This window comes from Cervus canadensis, chromosome 16 (assembly GCF_019320065.1).
Source record: "Cervus canadensis isolate Bull #8, Minnesota chromosome 16, ASM1932006v1, whole genome shotgun sequence".
In the NCBI taxonomy this organism is placed as follows: domain Eukaryota; kingdom Metazoa; phylum Chordata; class Mammalia; order Artiodactyla; family Cervidae; genus Cervus; species Cervus canadensis.
In genome coordinates this window covers 41,403,965-41,422,769 of record NC_057401.1, presented here as the reverse complement: position 1 = coordinate 41,422,769, position 18,805 = coordinate 41,403,965, and the positions used below count along the sequence as shown (strand labels likewise).

General features: G+C 38.2%; 1 pseudogene; it reads right to left on the bottom strand.

The window, feature by feature from the left end:
* LOC122454304 overlaps positions 1-10,032 on the bottom strand; it is an 89,794-nt pseudogene extending 79,762 nt beyond the window's left edge.
* Positions 10,033-18,805: the final 8,773 nt, after the last annotated feature.

The following is an 18,805-nucleotide window of genomic DNA, read 5'->3' as shown; positions in this document are numbered from 1 at the left end:
TCTGAAGAGGACAGCAGCTTGTATGTTCACCTAATAAAATTAGTGATAAGTTATATATTAAGGGGGAAGAAATGAAAAGATTTCTTAATTTACCACAGACTAGCACAAAATAAACATAAGATGTTTTCTTCTGAGTCTCAGCCTTGCTTTTCCAACTACTAAACTCCTTTCTAGTTTACTCTGGTCTCAATAGCATTTAAAAGGAAAACTCCCTTTGGTTTCTTAGGTGTGATTTATAACAAACATTAAGTTTAAAATTAGTTTTTTTGTTGGAATTTCTCTGAGTCAAGTACCCTTAGGAAATTACCACCCTCACTTGAACCGGCATGTTCTGTAGCAGATGAGTTATGGCTCAAAGGACAACATTCATTAAGAAAAAGTTAAGAAGGACTGGGGAAATTAAAGAGGTGGCAAGAACAAAATTCTGATTTAATTTGTTCAGCCAGTTTCTGAAAGGACTGAGTTCTCCCGTCTCTACCACAAAATGCAATTTACTTTACAAAAAAATAAAGAGCATCATCCTTTCACAATCACATGCATACTTCATTCCCCTTAGGAGAAAGTGAACAGGCTGCCCTAGAGAACTTAATTCAGGAGCTTTCACATTCTTTTCAGTGGTAGATTTTGGAAGCTAGTTCAATATAAAAATAAGGTATGAATAAAGCTAAAGAATGACATAAATGCTATTATCAGGAGGAACTGCCCCTATATCATTAAACCTAAGACATTAATTTTTACAGCAGCAGATTGATTAGGCTTTATCTTGTTGAGAAATAGGTAAGTGAACGTTAATTAAAGGAGCATTTAACCATAATCATTCCTCTTTAAAAGACTTTACAAAAAACTAATTCTAATGAATACTTACACAAAATTTATACAAAATTTCATCATAGGATAATGAGTGGAATAAGATCAAAACCATACGGTTTAAACTAGGGTGGGCAAGATCCACTGGACAAGAGTTTGTGCAAGCTCCGGGAGTTGGTGATGCTCAGGGAAGCCTGGCATGCTGCAGTCCATGGGGTGTCAAAGAGTCGGACATGACTGAGTGACTGAACTGAACTGAACTGAACTGAGGGTGGATAAGATCCCCTGGAGGAGGAAATGGCAACCTACTTTAGTAATCTTGCCTGAAAAATCTCATAGACAGAGGAGCCTGGCGGGCACCAGTCCATAGGTCGCAAAGAGTCATACAGGACCACGCAACTACGCGCACACACACAGAAATTTACTTTCTTGCAGTTCTCGAATACTACAAGTTCAAGTTTCTGGCGGATTTGGTTTCTGGTGAGAACTCTCTTTCTGGCTTATGGACAGGGATGGAGTAGGGTGAGGCTGGGAGGATAAACTTTCTGGTCTCTTCTGTCTTATCTACCTATGTTCATAGTAATATTATTCACAATACCCAAAAGGTGGGAACAACCCACATGCCCATCAGTAGATGAATGGATAGACAAACCAGAATGGAATATTATTCAGCCTCAAAAAAAGGGAGGAAATTCTGACACATGTTACAACATGGATGCATCATAAAGATATTTATGCTAAAAAAAGATAGTGCTGAGTGAAATAAGCCACAGAAGTACAAATACTGTGCAATTCTACTTGTATGAATTACCTCGAGTAGTCAAATTTATAGAAACAAAAAGTAGAATTGGGGGAAAATAGAATGTGGAGCAGTTTGATGGGTACAGTGTTTCAATTTGGGAATATAAAAATTTCTGGAAAAAAAAATGGGTAGTGATGATAACTGCATAGCAAAGTAAATGTACCAATGTCACTTAAATGTACACTTAAAAATGGTTAAAATGGTAAATCTTATGTATATTTTACCATATTAAAAATTATTTGAAAAGTGTGTTGCTAAGTGAATTCAAACAATACAAAAATACACGAAGCAAGTATATCTCACTATTTATATGTAAATCTTTAATTCATTTGCCTTTATTTTGGTGTTAGGAATGAAGTGGGATATACATTAGTTATTATTGCTGTTGTTTAGTCGCTCAGTCATGTCTGACTCTTTAGCAACCCCTTGGATTGGGATTATCCAGGCAAGAATACTGGAGTGGGCTGTCATTTCCTTTCTTCAAGGCCTCTTCCTGACCCAGGGATTGAACCTGCATCTCCTGTATTGTGCACAGAGTCTTTACCACTCAGCCACCTGGGAAGTCCAGGAATAAAGTGGATCCAGCCGTAAAAAAATAAAAAATAAAAACTATATGGGAGGTATTACTACTAAACTATATGGAGAGATATTACTGCTGATCCAGTAGATACAGGCCTTATGGGTTTCTTTTTTTTTTTCTTATCCATGTAGTTGTTGTACTTGTGGATATGTACACATACAGTCACACCTAGGTGTCTTAGAATTAGTGATATGTGATAGGTTTGAAGAATTGAGACTGACTGGTCCAGGGCTAGAATTTGTGTAACATGGTGAATAACCATTTGTTGGTTGACTGTAAGCATGTTTTCAATACTTAAGATAACTATAAAACAGTTAAATCTAAAGAAATAGACAATCACTTTTTCTTCATAAATACCTCAGTCTAACTAGGAAAGAGGATCATAAAACTGTAAAGAATTGCTCTTCCTCTAATCACACAAAGATCTCTCTCCTTCAAAGGTCTACTGAGATATTTTTAGTTTTTGCACCTCATTGCACACCTATATCTCACCTCACCTACAACTTCTTCTTGAGAAGAAAACTTGACTAAAAATAAATCCTGAACCACAGGAAGGTAGGACTTGAGACAATACTTAGGAAAGAAATTATTTCCTTTGAGTCTCAGTGTTTAATAAAGAGAAAAAGAGAGAGAGCCCCACTCCCCAAGCCTGCCGGCTTCATCATGTCTAATTTGCGTCATCAGAGTTAAAATCAATTTTCTTTTCAGACATAATGGATACAGGGGGCAAAGTTTACAAGACCACTTTACATTGCTTGAGTAGTGGGATAAGGTTGAGGGTGAGAGAAATAGGAGGATCCTACTCTCAAAAATATGAAGCTAGAATCCGAAGCCAGAATTACCTTCATTTTGATATCAGAAGTGCAAGGCAGAAATTTAAGTTCAAGAACTGCTAATTTAAAAACACTCTAATCTTTGCCACTGCCCATATCTAAATTGTTTAGACTGTTCTGTTTCCCTCTGGTGATTTGCTTTAAGATCCATTATAAGAAAACTGTTTATCAAAGAAATATACATGCAGTACAATCTCACCCACATTAAAACATAAAAACACCGAACACATAGAAACAGAGAGTAGAATGGTGGCTTCCCAGGACTGAGGGGTTGGAAGAATAGGGAGATATAGGTCAAAGAGTGGGCTTCCCAGGTGGCTCAGTGGGTTAAGAATCGGCCTGCAATGCAGGAGACACAGGTAGATGCGACTTCATGCTCGGGAAGATCCCCTGGGGGAGGGTCAGCAATAAGAGGAAATTCAGTTTAATCTGTAGAGAGAAGCTAGGTCCCGAAGTGAATATGCCAGTGATGGAGGCTTCTGAGATGTGAGAAAATCAGCCTGCAATAAGTGTCCTTAATTAGGGGATGAAAGGAAAATGCAGGGCAATGATTTAAACTTGAGAAGGGGCGTTGTACCTCAGCATTTATAAGAGAGCCTTGAGGAAGGTAAAGTTAAAAGGTAAAGTGAAAAAAGTTTGGAGTGTACATATGATACCAAAGCATCAGAATGAACTTATTCTACACAAGCTTTCACCTATATACATTTGAGTTTTAGGAAAGAGAAATAGGTTCTATGCTGTCAAAATCTGTCAAACACTAGAAATAAAATTTTATTTTGAAGTATCATAAAACCTAAGAATTTTTTAAATCCTAAAGTTTAGGAACAGCCTTTGCTGTATTTCCGCCCAGTGCCTGACCCCCTAGATTCCAACTTTAGCCCTTTTCTCGTCTTCCTCCTCAGAACAGCTGAAGAAATCCTTCAAGATTTTCAGTGGTTTAAATTACTTTAATCATTACTTACAGGCTGATAAAATGCAACTTTGGTGCCAGTTTTCCCCTTTCTGTACAATTTCCCTTGGCAGTTCCAATCATCTCAAATCCATTGGAGGCTCAGGTGGTAAATAATCTGCCTGCAATCCAAGAGGCCTGGTTTTGAACTCCTTCACTAGTTTCCAGAACACTCCCGGGACCTGACGTCCCTCGGTCCTTTCATTTTAGTCCTTCTCAGTCATCTCCCAGCTATATATTATGAAGGTTGTGCTTAGTCGCTCAGTCATGTCTGACTCTTTGTGACTCAATGGACTGTAGCCCCTCTGTCCATGGGGATTCTCCGGGCAAGAATACTGGAGTGGGTTGCCATGTCCTCTTCCAGAGAATCTTCTGAACACAGGGATGGAATCCAGGTCTCCTGCATAGAAGGTGGATTCTTTACCACCTGAGTCATTAGGGAAAACTATGAGGGTAGATGAGAGAAAAAGTAAAAATTATTTCACTCCAGAAGAATTTCTGGAGTATTCTTTTACCTCTAAGCACTCCTGTTTGGTGTGCATTGACTTTTCTCTTTGCACTTATTTTCTTGGTGATCTTATCCAACCCTAGTAACTTTCAGTTTTGATCTCTCACCAGACTTCTATAGGAATTTCAGACTAAGACATGTGAGAGCCTATTAGCTTTTTTTTCTTTTAATGTTTCTAATTAGCCCATCAAATTTGGCATTTCCAAAACTGATATTCTGAACTCCTTGACTCCAAACCTGTTCCAATTGCTGTTTTCCTCACCTCAGCTGATGGCAGCTCTCCTCCTGCTAGACTAAAATATCTCTGAGGAGGCATTTTTAAAGTTCTCTTTCTTTCTCCCTGGTGGCTCAAATGGTAAAGAATCTGCCTGCACTGTGGGAGACACGGGTTCAATCCCTGGTTCTGGAAGATCCTCTGGAGAAGGGAATGGACACCCACTCCAGTATTATTGCTTGGAGAATTCCATGGCTAGAGGAGCCTGGCAGACTACAGTCCATGGAGTCACAAAGAGTTGGATATGACTGAATGGCTAACACCAACTACAGCTAAACCAGTTTTCTTAGACACTCACCAGTTACCACTTTCAGTCACTGTACAATACCACCTGCAACACATACCTATATAAACACAACCAGAGGTCATCTCCCAATTATATATTATGAGGGTAAGTGTACCCTCATAATATAAATGTATGCTCATAATGTACTTTTATTTATTATCTCTCCAGCAATTAACACTATATTGAGCTTATAACAGAAGTCCATTATATGGTGAAGTATTAAATGTATAAAAGAGGAGAAATTGAGTAAGGTAGTCAATGACTACCAATGACTACCAATGACATCCAGTGACTAAGTAGTGATGGGAATAAAGTGAAGTCTAGATCTAGGGAAATAACTTACATGAGAAAGGCTCTGAAGGAGTTTAGGCAGACAGAACACAAGCATGTACAAAAGGACAACCATGGGAAGGCAGAATGAGAAAGCGTCATCTGTAGGCCAAGGAGAGAGACCCGGAGAAGACCCTTCCTGTACAGCCCTCAGCGGAAACCAACCAACTTTGATCTTGGACTTCTAACCTCCAGAATTATGAGAAAATGAATTTCTGTTGTTTAAGCCATACAGTCTGTGGTGTTATGTTAGATTAGCCCTAGCAGACTATTGCAGGTTTTAGCAGGTGATGTCATTATATGCCAATATCAGTATGTGGCAGTTAGTATGTCTAGAGGAGAAAATTACCTCTTTAAATTTTTTTTTTCTATAAATTTTTTTAAAAAACTGGGTCTTCTACTTGAAGAGTAGACTAGAGTTCAGTTGTAAGCTTGTATATATAATCTGAAAGAGGAAAAGCTATTTGATGAGAAGTTTCTGTTTTCCATCAAGATTTAAATGCAATTATAATAAAACCATGTTTGCTTGCAGTAGAGTTAGATGTTTAAACAAGTCGATAAATTTTTGGAAACACAGGAAGGAAAGATGTTTTGTTTACTTTTATTTCCACATTAATTTTAGTACTGACAGAGTGACAAAGCGATGGCCTCAGAGACCACTAAAACCATTTCATTCACAAAATGGGTGTTTTATGAGTAAGCACTCTGCAGACTGCTCCTCTGTCAGGAGGACTGCTCAGGGCTCAGCAGATGGTCACTGGAGTTTGAATGCATCTGTTCACTCTCTCTCCTCTTGTCAGTACAGAATCCACTAAAGATAAAGTCTTTCATATAATAATGTTATCTGCCCACAAAGACCATGTTATATCTGGCAAGGACCTGGAAATTGGATAATTTTGATAAATGTGATCAAAATAGAATCAAGGTGTGAAAATGTTTTGATGGCATAATAGAGGCTATATCCTACAAGACAGAGTAGTAAATGCAATGTCATGAACTGACTGATGTTTGAGCTCATGAACTGACTGATGTTTAACTCACAAGTTAAAACACAACTGCAGTAATGAAATGAGTTTCAATTTCAAAAAGTTACAAAGTAACCCAAACCCTGAAAAAACTTAATTTTCTAATATATGGTTTTTTTTTTTCATATGAAAAACCATCACACTGAAAATATTAAGAACCTGCTTGGCTCATACAAAGTAGTTAGCTCTGAGGGTTGGCAACAGTAGAAATAGTATTTCTGCCTTTCAGAGCTACAAACACTTTAAAACAAAAGAGATACCAAAAAGTAAGAATAATGTAAGGGAAGCACTTATAAATTATACCTGAGTGGTCCACCCAGTCAGGTGTAAAGATGGTCAGCTAAAATGTCACATGGAGAAGAAAACAGGTGAACTCTGAGGGATTGGTTGTGACAGAGATGTAGGAAATAGGCATCATTCATAGTGAAAGCATTATTAAAAGAAGGATGCAGTCAGCATTCCAGGGGTGAATTCAGTTATACTGGCTAGAGTAGTCTAGTGGCTTTCAATCCTTTTTAAGACACTGACTACAATATATTTTACTACATTTCATCTTGTTTTAGTTTCAAATTTACAGATAAGTTGCTTCATGCTTTTTTCACACTCATCAGTTGTTGACAGTTATCCTTTTTTACTTTAACATTCTTTATCTCTTGCTCTCTCAGAGTATGTGGCCCTCCCCTGACCTGCCTCTATGATTCTCTGGTGCTTTAATGCCTGGAACTACAGGATAGCCCAGACATGCATATCACTTTCTCTGGCTCATTCCTATTATTAGCTACACTCCTTCTTCCTTTTTTATTGGCAACAGTTCTTAGAAAATACAACTGGACACTGTGTATATTCATAGCTTCTACGCCCTACCAGTGAACAGAACTTGAACATATGCATATTTCTGTATCTACTGCAAAGAGCTGACTCATTGGAAAAGACCCTGATGCTGGGAAAGATTGAGGGCAGGAGGAGAAGGGGTTGACAGAAGACGAGACGGTTGGATGGCATCACTGACTCAATGGACATGAGTTTGAGCAAGCTTTGGGAGATGGTGAAGGACAGGGAAGCCTGGCGTGCTGGAGTCCATGAGGTCTCAAAGAGTCAGACATGATGCAGCAACTGAACAACAACACAGCTAATGAACTCTTATTGATGTCTCTAATTTTATCCAACACTTTAGGAACCTTCTAGATATATTTTTCTTTTTAACATTTTTAACTCCATTCCAAACCAGTGAGAAATCTGGCCCTCATTACACATTTGCTTTAACTCAGCAAACAGAATACAGTTTCAAAATGGGTAACATACTACTAAACAACAAACAAAAAGGAAACCTACAAACTAGAGTTCAATATTTGTTTACTTTCTTTTTATTTTTTGGTTGTCAGGGAATGTTTGACGGGAGGATTCCTACGTGCTGTCTCTCATGAGTCCTTTGTCCCTCTTCAAGCGGAACAGCACGCTGCTCCCAGGGACTGAGGTCATTATGTGAGGCAGGCTTGGGTCTCCTTTAGTAAACATTCTCTTTAGGACAAAACTGCTTAGTCTCATTCCCCTTTCTTGAGATATGGATTGTGTCCTGACCTTGTGACTAACATTACCCCTTGTTCCCTTGGTAACGGTTGCTGTACGTTTGGTTTTCTGATCTCTATCATTCCCGAAAGAAGTTTCTTGTACCACAGCCTATATATACTCATAGGAAAATCATTAAAGCACCTTTGCTCCACCAGAGCTTAGGTCCCTGGGTCTTTTTTGTCTCTCTCTCTCTCTCTTTCTCTCTCTCTCTTTTTCTCTTTCACTTTCTTATCGTCGACTCCATACCACAAGGTTCCGGTCCATTAAAGGACCCCAACATTTGGTAGTAAAATTTAATTAAAGTGTAATGAACAAAGCTTAAATGTATAACTTATTGAGTTTTAATAAATGCATATACTAAGAATATTTCCATCACCTCAGAAAGTTAACATTTGGCTATTTTTCATCAATGCTTTCACCCTCTAAAGAGATAAACAATGTTATAATTTTTTTCCATCATGGATTGGTTTTCCTTGTTTTAGAATACATTACAAACAGAATCATACAGCATTTGGAATCATACAGCATTTCAAGAAATCATAATTTCTTGAATTGGACTCGTTTGTCAACATTTTTGTGAGATGCATCTATTTTTATATGTATTAGTAGCTTATTATTACTGATGAGCAGTATTTTTGTTATATGAATTTACCACAGAATATTTATGTATTTTCCTATGGACAGCAGAGCCACTTCACATTTTTTACTCTTCTATAAAGCAGCTCTAGATATTCTTGTGTCAGACTATTTGTAGACATGGAATTTCACTGATCTTGGTAGGTAGAATTTCAGGGACAGGTATTAGCTTTATATATACCTTTCTAATAGGCAACCAAATTTGGTGTTGTTTTTTTTTTTGTAATAGAAGGTGGATTATTTACATTCTTATCAGCATGTATGAGAGAACTAGTTGTTAGGAATCCTGACCAACATTTGTTGTTAACAGACTTAAATTTTAGCCGAGAGAGAGAGAGAGAGAGAGAGAGAGAGAGAGAGAGTGTGTGTGTGTGTGTGTGTGTGTGTGTGTGTGTATTTGACTTTAAAGTTTTCCTTATGAATAACATTGAACTTTTCTCTCATCTTTATTTCACACTTTACATCTTTCTTTGTGAATTATCCAAGGTTTTTGCCCATTTCTTAGATTGCCCATTTATTGTTGAGTTTTAAGAGTATTTACATATTTTTATTCAGGATTCTTGTGTCAGTTAAAAATTTTGCTTTCACTTATTCTTTTGGCAGTTCACTGTCCTTCTTTAATCTATAAATTATGCTTTTCACCAAATTCTAAGAATTACTGGTGTTAATTTCCAACTGTGCTTCTGTCCTTCTTTCAGTCCTCTCATTCTGCATTTGAATAACATACATGTTAGACTGTTTTTTATATTATCACAAAGGTCATGGAATCTGTTATTTCTCTCTTTCATTTTTTACTTCTGTGCTTGATTTTCAGATTAGGTCATGTCTTTTGATGTTTTTTCAAGCTCAGGGATTATTTATTCTTGCAGCCCCTAACTGTATTGTCATAATCTAGTGAATCATGTTTGAGCTTTTCACTTCTACTATGCTCCTTTTTAAAACAGGTTTCATATTAAATGTTTTTTAGTTGCTCTAAAAACAAAAAGAACTTCAACTAGGAAAGAAAAAGAAAAGGAAGAAAGTCCCTCCCAGGGCCTGGGTGGTATTCTAGGAGGCTTCAGTTCCTAGGCTGGGGCTGGAAACCAGGTCTCTTCACTCAGGTGGGAGGGGATGGCTAAATTTTGTCCACCTGCTTCAGGCCAGTGTTGCCTAGGCTGGAGGCAGAAGCTAAAGAGCTTGCAACTGCCAGCTGGTAACACCTGCCTTTGATGGGATCAGTGGATTGCTGTTGAAAAAACCTCTAGTCCAGAATCCAGTCAGACTCTGGAAACTTCTAGGTGGTACTTACTATTTTAACACCTCAAGTAGGAAGCAGAGGACTAAAAACAATAAATAAGTCCCAGAGGAGGACCCTTGAAGATGATGCAGAGGAGAGAAGGTTCAAGGCTAGGAAGGGCCAGCCGTACTGGGAGCATCTACTCACCTTGCGTCATCTCTCTTCTCAGGAGCCTACTGCATCCGCTCAGTACCAGCAGGGCTACCATTTCCCAGACCAACTTTGCCCACGAGATGCTGGCCAAGAACAAAGTGAGGTGGGTTCAGACAGTGCCCCGCGGAGATATGGTTAAAGTCTATCTGCAACACGGAGCCGGGGCGTTCGGGTGGCCTTGTCTGGCCTTGATGTACCGAATGCAGGTTACAAATACTGACACATTTGAGAGAAGCTTCCAGCGGCTGCAGGTGATCTGAATATCGAAGGCAAGGTCAGGATTCCAGTTTCCTTGGGGGCTTCTTTGGAAATGCCCCTCCACCTTGGGAATGATGGGAAGAGGAGTCAGCCCTTCTTGCCCGACGGACCGTAGTGGGAAGACCTTGCGGGCCAAGGCAGTAGCTCCCGAATCCCTGGTGCTGTTCCTACAAGAAGCCGCCTGGAGTCCATGGAGCGAGGCCTCCACCCAGAGCCCGGCAACGCATACACCGCGGGGATCCACGCCCGGAGCAAGAAGCACTCCACCCGCGTGTCCTGCTTCTCCAGCTCCGAGGAGGGCAGATGCTCAACTACCTCCTGGTGGAGATGGACGGACTGGACATCCCCGACCAGCCGTCCTGGCGTCCACCCACGAGCTAACATGTCAGAGTCTCTCCTGCTGAAGCCGGAGCCCGGGCCCTGAGGCGCGGCCCCGAGGGTCTGGGAGGAGCCGCAGGCCACGCTGCGTGGGATGCGCGGGCAGGTCCAGTTCCCCGCGGCCCGCGTGGAGCGCATCACCGCCTCCAACGTGCTGAGAGCGAGCTTCTCTCCAGGCAAAGGCGGACGGTGGCTGTGTTTCTGAGTCAAGCGGTGCTTCTGTCTGCAGGTGGCTGGAACACAAGGAGCCAGTGAGGACGGTCTCCATCACACCAGAGACAAACGCTCGTAGACTAGACTGCTCAGATGCTTCCCAAGAATCTAGCACCTCTTACCATGATCCGCTTTTGGAGATGCGCATGGCTCCAGGGTGGCCGCTACCCTCTGAACACCATCTCTCTCAATAAAGTAACTTTCAGGGATGGACGACCCCCATCTACTACTGCAGAACTTGCGGCGCGTTGGCGGGGGCGGGGTGGGGGGGTTCCTGATTTGCTGGGGTTTCCTTGTTCCGCAGCAGGTCAGTTTTACCACCTAAAAGCCTCCAGGACTCACTGCTCTCCAGAGAACACAGGTGATAAATGTGAGGAACAATGGGGCTTTTCTTTTCCTAGCTGTGGTCTGAGGGTGTCATTCCAGCAAGACCTCATCCTAATCTGTTCTGGGTCCCAGGATTGGAGAAGGGGCTGAAATAGTATCTTGGTACTTAGGACTTGATCCTGTCGTTGGGCTTAGTATAAAAACATCATTTTATAATCTTAAATTTAGATGTAGGTGTATTGTGTTAAAATAAGAAAACACAACCATATACAAGCGACCTTAGACAGTTGGAAATGCACACACCGCATTCACTCATGAGCAAGGCAAGTAGAAGGGAAGACTCGGTCTTTCAACAAGTAAGGGGAAACAGAACTGTCTTCAGGGAAATTAAGGAAAATGTAGGCTTGAAAACAACTATTAGTTATGTGAATCCCTGATATTTTTTGACAGTTGAGAGGGAGGAATTTGGAAGAAAGAATAGAGTTGGCATGGAAAGGCAGTGATTGGGAGACACTAATCCTTAGATATTAGTCATTTTAAAGGAGGGCCGTAGTTGAGAGGTAAAATAATAGCATCAGTGTTCAGTGGTCATCTCTGTGTTGGTTGATGAATTTAAAAGTTACCTGCTTGATGAAATTAAAGTTATAAAGGAGAATGAGAACTGAAGCAGACAGGGCTTGGACTGGTCTGTAACTGAAAACTTAAGTAGAGAAATTAGTTTTTGGCAGTGGTGCAGATGCTTTCTGGCCTGAGGCTAGAAGGTAGGAAGAAGGAGCTATGTAGTAGAGAATGAGGACAGACGTCACTTTAGATAACTTTGATTTCTCAATAAATATGTGGGATTAATATCAGTGAATATGAAACTGAGAAAAATGGAAAAGTTTTGGAACAGATTTGGGGAAGTACAGCCAAAAATGAATGGATGATGATGTGAAAGTCACTCAGTCATGTCTGACTCTTTGCAACCCCATGGACTATACAGTCCATGAGATTCTCCAGGACAGAATACTGGAGTGGGTAGCCATTCCCTTCTCCCAACCCAGGTATCGAACCTAGGTCTCCCGCATTGTAGGCGAATTCTTTACCAACTGAGCCACAAGGGAAGCCCAAAAGATGAATGGAAGTATTGTAAAAATATTTGGGGGCTGAATAGATCTTAGTATCATTTCCATAGTAAGAATTCAAAATGTTGATATAGTATATGATTATCATGAGATAAGAATTCTGCATAAATAAAAAGAAAACTAGCCTAGATAATGAATAATCCATAATTAAAGAAAGCTATCTTAGAGGAAAACAGATTTTTATCCTTCCTCTCCCTCTTGAATTCAAATGAATGATTTTTAAAACATGCTTACATAAAATCTTATCAATATCACAACTTATTATCCTAAGTGCTTTTAAAGATCATTTCATTTGAGCATAGATCCTGAAGAATATGTTTTCCTTACTTTTCCTATAATTTTCTTTATCCTTTCTTTATTGATTATTAGCTTATTATTAATGTCCAAATGGGCTTTCCTAGTGGCTCAGACAGTGAAGAATCTGCCTGCAGGGAGGGAGACTTGGGTTCAATTCCTGGGTCAGGAAGATCCCCTGGAAAAGGTAATGGCTACCCATTCCAGTATTCTTGTCTGAAGAATCCCATGGACAGAGGATCCTAGTGGGCTACACTTCATGGGGTTACAAAGAGTTGGACACGACTGAGCGACTGTTCACTTTCACATATAATATATGAAATAAACAAAGTTTAAAGAAATCACCATTCAGGTAAAGCATTCTTTTAAAGTCTAACATTCATGAGTAGAGAATAGTGATATATAATATTATGCATTCTAGTAATGATGGACAATGTATATAAGTAAAAAACTCTGTACCAACAATCTGTTTGTACAATTAAAATATTGCATAAATTCAATTCTGCAGAATTTCTTCAAATAAAAATGTTATAAGCATTCTGTTGTGACAGGAACATCATCCTTTGTATCAGACCACAGAGATCTTCCAGAATGATGCCAACTTAAGTGTATACATGTTCTTTTGTAGTCCTTTGGATGTGTAAAGTTGGTTCTATGCAAAATGTTTCTTTTCTACATAAGAGGACATGACTTTTTATGTGTGGTGATAGGACATATGGATGAACACTGTACAACCATAAATGGTTGTAATATACCATCCATTTCTTGAGAAAAGTCCCAGGAATTGAATTTTTAAGGATGACTTTAATGGAAATCTTCAGAAGAAGAAGAAAAAAAAAAAACTCAGCTTATGTTATAGTCAATATTATTTATATTAGTTATTAGAATTATTAGCTGAGAACTTCAAATTAGTTCAATTGAACAACTAGGTAAGTTACATATTTATCCTGATATTATAAAGCAAAAAATGAAAATTATATTTCTCTAGTTATTAATATTTTATTACCTTTCCTATTGGATTTCCTTGATTTTTCTGTCAGATCTCTATTTCAAAAAAAAAAAATTCTTCTATAATGTATATTAATGTCTTCTTTTTCCTGAGTTTCCTTTTATGTTTCTTTTTTCTTTTCCCTTCCTCCTACCTTTCCTTTTTGTCTCCTTTCTTTTTCTCTTTCTTTAGAGGACCATGTTTTTCCCCTTTACATATATTATCTTTGCATTTTTTCCTCACCTACAAACATTGTTTCTGTTGTTCATTTAGCATATTGACATTATCACTGTAATTTCCTATTACATGCTTATCTCAAATGTTAGGTGCTCCTTGGCGATTTATATTTAACACTGAGGCACAAAGAATCAGCTTAGAACATCCTTCACTACACACTGGCCCCACTGCCCCATTACTGACTAATTGGGTCAGCACTAAACAATAAAGAGAATTTTCTGGTCATACTTGCTTTCTAGAAAATAATAACATCATCATTTGTTTCTCTCATAAGTTTGACTGTTATCTTTCTAAATATTGAATTAGAGAATGGGTGCTGGGGATCAAACTAGTCAGATCAAATCATCTTAGCTTCTTGCTTTTCTTTTCGAGTCCCTTGGACTATAAGTAGATCCAACCAATCCATCCTAAAGGAAATCAGTCCTGAATATTTATTGGAAGGACTGATGTTGAAGCTGAAACTCCAGTACTTTGGCCACCTGGTGTAAAGAACTGACTCACTGGAAAAGACCCTGGTGCTGGGAAAGATTGAAGGCAGGAGAAGAAGGGGTTGGCAGAGGATGAAATGGTTGGATGGCATCATGAACTCAATGGACACGAGTTTGAGCAAGCTCCAGGAGTTGGTGATGGACAGTGAAGCCTGGTGTGCTATAGTCCATGGGGTTGCAAAGAGTTGGACACGACTGAGCGACTGAACTGAACTGAACCTATTGCATATTTTTTTTTATTATTGGTCAAAAAATGTTTTTCAGGTTTTCCCTACTGTATAAACCTTTAGGTAGTAGCAAATCAGTTAGTTCAGCATAAATTGTCACATGGAATAAAATACACAATGCAAATTCAGGGCTAAAAAGTTAGAGAAATAAAATGAATAAACATAAATAAAGGGAGATGAGATATTTTAGTATAACCATAAGAGGTCTAATTTTTTTTTCCTCTTTGCAAATTTGTATTTTGGGTAATAGAGTTAAGCTGCCTCACTTGTTTCTTTTGATATGCATTCCTTTATATTAAACTGAAGGACTTTGAGACTCAAAAATGGATTTCTCCAAAAAGATTCCTCCAATTTACATCATGCACTCATGGTTCAGTTCAGGATCAATGCCTTCATTAGTGGAGAGGCTCTATCATTTTCTGGAAGTAACAGTTCCTGGAATGGTAAAATATTTCACATTTGATATTGGTGGTAAACTAGAATTTATGACCTATCCTAGTTGGCTCTGAGAGCCCCATTTTCCCTCTCCAGCCTGCCCATTGTCCTGATCAGAAAGAATACATTTTCACTGTTTAGCCAAGTTACATCTGAGATGGTTGCCAGGGTTTGGGAAGCACTTATGTAGCCTTCTTCATTTTCACACACAAAGAATGAGCGGGTAACATTTACTATGAATAAATCAATAAGACTGATGTACTAGAAATGCAGTTTGAAAAGGGCAGCAGCCTTCTAAAAGCTTTGGAAGCTAACTTTTAACTTTAGAAAGAGAGGTGAAAGTTGAAACTCACATAGAGGACTTATAACCATTATCTTCTTTTATGTGTATAAGAGAACTATAACTCACTGGGGCTTACAGCTACAGTAAGAACTTTTCCAGGAGATGAAGAAACATGATAATTGTTCATTCATGCTGCAAGACACTTTGTTCAGTTTGCTTTTTAAAAAGCTGTTTATTTTACACAATGTCCATGTATTGGTCTGGAATTAGAATAAACCTTAATATATGGCAATGTTTATAACAGAGCTATTAGAGCAGAAAACAATCTTTATATTTTGAAATGTGATTCTGTATGGAATAGACTTTCTTTCATAAAATTAGAAAATAATAGAATTCCCATCCAATAACATATTATTTTCTGATTAAATAATAATCACAAGGTACATTTGTTTAAGAATACTTATAAAGCAATAATTTGTGATAGTGACACTTTTTGGTTTACAACCCTTAATGAGGTACTGAAATTCTGACTTCAAAAACATTTTGGAGAATGCAATGTTTGTAGCTGTAAATAATAGTAAGAAATTGCAAGATACAAAATAACACCTGTGAAACATCTTAAATTCTTTCGTAGGCAAATGATTTATTTCCAGAAGCAATGAAATAGTGGGGCTGCAGGTAATAGAGCTAATCCATTTTTATTTTAAGGTTATGTTTAGAAGATAAAGGAGTGTAGAGATACTCGTTCCTAAGGCTTACCACAGCTCCTAGAAAAGTTTATTCTTCTACACCAAACTTGGCAAGAATTCCTCAAAAACTAGGCAAATAGTATTTTATTTCAGGCTGCTTTATTCTTTAAGCAGATAAGAGGTATATTTTAAAGTTTCTCTGTTTCTTTAGTAGGTTGATTTTAACCATAAGTTAATTCCAAAGGCTTGAAAATGTCTCTTTTATTTTCTGGTTTATTCCATAAAAATGGGTAATAGGAACAGAGTTATTAGACAAAACGGGGTTTAAAAATTAAGATGCTTGGTGTTTCGTCACTTTTAAAAATACTGTTGTAAAAGTGGCTGGTGTGCTGTATCTAAAGCATTATTTTAGATTCTGAAGAGATGAAACAAGTGGGAGTTTGTGGAGAGAGTGATAGATGATGAATGTATGGCCTCTGTCCTGTAAGAATAATACTGTGTAATGGAAGAATCAGACAATCACAGACATCAGATGAGAGTAATTTAAATAGAGGACCACAGAGTATGGGTTGAGAGGAGAGAAAGCTAGGCTTTATGTTGCCATTTTGTTTCTCCTATACCTCAAGAACACATAGAGTTAACTGATATGATAAGATCAAGTGAGGAAAGACTAAAGTTTGCCTTATGTCAACAGTTCTTTGGAAGAAGACTGACTAGGGGGAAAGATTCACATTATACTTATATCAGGGAAATTTTCATGACATTTCTAATTTGGAATCTCTGTTCTAGCAGCAAAGTTCCTTTTCTCTGCAATGTAATTTATCACTTCCATCTTTCATCATTTGAAGACCTGCTAACTTTTTTTTTTCTGAATTCCCCTAAACAATTCATTTTTTCTCTTTAAACTTCCACGCTTGGCTTAACAAACAGAAACCTGGTGATTAGTAGAACAACACACACTTTCTAATGCATATTTCCTGAGGACCTTATGACCTTCAAGAACATATTCCAAGGATCTTATTAATATATTTATTCCAGCAAATAAGGACCTCCCTAGAATACATATTCACTGCTTTAATTTGAAGATCTTCTCAGTGTGGATATACAGATGTGAAAAATCTCTGTCATTCAAATTTCTACGTGGAAACAGAGATTTTACTACTTAGAAACTAGTTTAATAAAAGCACATTTTTTCCCAAAATGTAAATTTTTTTCATATAATTGCTGATAACCCAGTCTTAGAAATGAAACTATTGTATTGTTATAGTAGAAGCCTTGGAGAAGGAAATGGCACCCCACTCCAGTACTCTTGCCTGGAAAATCCCATGGACGGAGAAGCCTGGTGGGCTACAGTCCATGGGGTCGCGAAGAGTCGGACACGACTGAGCGACTTCACTTTCACTTTTAAATTTCATGCATTGGAGAAGGAAATGGCACCCCACTCCAGTGTTCTTGCCTGGAGAATCCCAGGGACGGGGGAGCCTGGTGGGCTGCCGTCTATGGGGTCGCACAGAGTCGGACACGACTGAGGCGACTTAGCAGCAGCAGAAACCTTTCTCTCCATACCCCTCTCTTCTCTGTCAAGTTTTCTTTCTGTCTCTCTAAAAGCTAAAATTATTGTAGTTGTTAAAGAAGGTTAGTGAGAAACCAGATTCAAAACAGTGGTCCCACTAATAAGTCTTCAGAGAAAAGATGAGAAATTGAAGGAAGAAACAACGGAGAAGTTGGAAGAGTGAAGAATGAGTAGCACCCATTGAAAATCCAGAGAACTTTGTAACTTGACTAAACAGGGCACGGGCATTGAGAAGAGAGTGTTCCTGGTTTGGTTAGTTGGGACAACAGTTGAGGTGGTTTCTGTCCATTGCAGTACAGATTACCCAGACGAGAATCATTTTGGAAAGACAGAAAATCATTTGAAAATCAGAAGAAAAAAAAAATGTCTCTGAGGTATTGGGATAATCCACAGGCCGTTGTTAAGCAAAGAGTTCAGTATATTAGGTCTCAGGTTAGAAGACCAGACTTAAGGCTATATATTGACATTTGAATTTCCCTGAGTTTGGCAATAAATGAAAGAAACAAATAGGTATGATCCCATGAAATGGACAGGTAAATACAAGGAAAAGATCTTCATGGAGATCTGGGAAACAAAATTTAAAAACTGTGTAAAAGGAAGCGAGTGTAATATGAATTATCACAATAATAGGGAATCGGGAATGTTCTTTTCAAGAAGTTCATCAGAAAGTCTTTTCAAGAGGTGGGTTATATCTAGTAGAAGGAGATACTGCTGAGAAATTAAGGAAAATCAAGACTAAAAGATTGTCTTTGCAGTTAGGGAAATCCTAGAGATTTAGTGAGACTAGTTTCAATAGAATCTTGATAAGATAAAGCCAGATTGTAATGAGTTGTACTTATGGATAATGAGCAAATGATGACAGGAGGTAGAGTATTTTTTGAATGAATTTGTCTATGAAAAAAGGGAGGAATTAAACCAGTAATAGAGGAGGAGAGGATGAAGTAAAATCTTGTGTGTGGGCCAGTGATGGGTGAAATGGGACTCTTAAAAGTTTTAAGAAGAGTAAACTGAAATAATAATTTAGGTTTATAAGTTTGCATTAAAATTTTATAGCCTATACAACCATGGAAAATAAGATGTAATTAAACACTATTTACTTGACTGAGATTAAATATGTATTTCTCATTTCTGTGACTAAAATCACAGAAGTCTATGAAAACCAGAGTCAGTACTTTCATTGCTAATTTGAAATTCCTAACAATGTTAGTGGAGAATTTCTGTTTAATCATAAGATTTAAATTCTGAGAACTGCATCATCACTGA